Here is a 1752-nt window from a genome sequence, read left to right as displayed (position 1 = left end):
GGCAGAACCAGAGATGAAGCAGAAGAGGAGGAAGAGGAGGAGGAGAGAGCCAGGGCACTGAGCGAGGGGTGACCCAGGGAGGTGGTGGGCAGTGCATGGTGGGCCAAGGAGAAGGCAAGTAGACATGAGGGGTGACTGTGGGAGCCCTGGAGCTGGGGCTGAGGACTGCTCAGGGAAGCCTGGAGGTTGGGATTGCTTAGGGAGGACTGCAAGGATGGGTGGCTGAGAAGTGAATGAAGTCCTGGCACATCATAGCCCAGGCCCAGGCCCCCACTGATGCCCAGATGGGTCATGGTGTGGGTCAAACTGGAGGGACTGTTGCCCCCACTCAGGCTGACACACGCTGTCTCCTCTGGGTCCATGGGGTGGGCAGTGGTGGGAGTAAGTGCAGGGTGGTAAGGTCAGGTAGGGAGCCTCCTGTGTTCATGGCAGGTAGGAGGACAGGCACAGTAGCAGGCTGGTCAGGAGACAGGGAGATGTTAATTCCAGTGACTTCACAGGACCAAAGTCGGGAGGAGGATGAGGACAGCTTCTTAGCATCCCATGGTTTCAGCAAGTGCTTACCATCTAGCAAGTTCTCCTCAACAGATGGGACTTTGGAGTCCATCTTGCCATCCAGAAAACCTCCACAGCTGATCGGCAGGACCCTAGTGGGTGCAGGGCCTGGATAAGTGTCTGGAGGGCTGGGGTTCATCATTCTTTAGTGAAGGACAGAGTCAGAGCTTGTTCGCTTAAGGGCAGATGGTAGTCGAAACAACTGCCCCTTTTCTGCAGGGAAATTGCCCCAGGGCATTGTCCTCCACTAACTGGACTCCGAGGAAGGAGATAAATAGGACAATAGGGAGAGCTGTCAATGTGGCGAGGGTAGCGGTGAAGTGGGGACACCATTCTTCGGGGATCTCGCTGCACCTGTTCCACCAGCCCGTGGTGCCGAGTGCTCCAAGATGAATCCAGAGGGGAGTGGAAGGGACCCTGGAACTCAGCCAGGCCACAGCCAACCTGGTTCACGTTGGGCAGAGAGCCACTATAATGGGAGCTCGTTGTGTATGCCAGCCACAGTTTTTGGGCCTGTAACTGGATGGAGCCAAAGTCTATCATCACCTCCTCGAAGGCCACCGTCTCCTCCGCCTGACATTGCTTCTGCAGCGCGATCTTCTCAAAAAACTTAAGCAGATTGGAAGCTGAAGCCATGGCCGAACCGGCCCATTTGCTCCAGATGTCACCATCTTTCTCCCCCTTCCCTACCCACCACCGTCCCAATACAAGCCTCCACCTTCGCCATGGGCCCCAGCCCGGCTCTTCTAGCCATAGCTGCTGCCACCTTTTCTTTCTTTCTTCTGAAGTATAATTGACCTACAACACTAAGTTATCTCCTGGTTACCACATATTAATCTGATATTTCTAACTATACAAAATGATCACCATGATAAGTCTAGTTATAATTTCTCAACATGCAAAGAAACTATATTTACCATATTTCCCATATTGTACATTTCATACCTATGACTATTAACTGAAATTTCATGCTTCTTAATCTGCCTATTTCTCTTCCCACCACCCCTCCTCTCTGGCAACCACCTATTTGTTCTCTGTATCTACGACTCTGTTTCTGTTTAGTTATGTTTGTTCATTTATTTTGTGTTTTAGATGCCACATACAAGTAAAATCACACACTATTTGGCTTTGTCTGACATTTCACTTAGCATAATACTGTCAGTCCATCCATATTGTTGAATGGCAAGATTTCATTCT

General features: G+C 51.0%; 1 pseudogene; it reads right to left on the bottom strand.

Annotated features, from left to right (window-relative positions):
- LOC104993193 overlaps nt 1-1226 on the bottom strand; it is a 2096-nt pseudogene extending 870 nt beyond the window's left edge.
- Between the last annotated feature and the right edge of the window lie 526 nt (nt 1227-1752).

Source organism: Bison bison, unplaced genomic scaffold, assembly GCF_000754665.1.
Source record: "Bison bison bison isolate TAMUID 2011002044 unplaced genomic scaffold, Bison_UMD1.0 scf7180017864235, whole genome shotgun sequence".
NCBI classification, from domain to species: Eukaryota; Metazoa; Chordata; class Mammalia; order Artiodactyla; family Bovidae; genus Bison; species Bison bison.
This window is presented reverse-complemented; position numbering and strand designations above follow the sequence as displayed.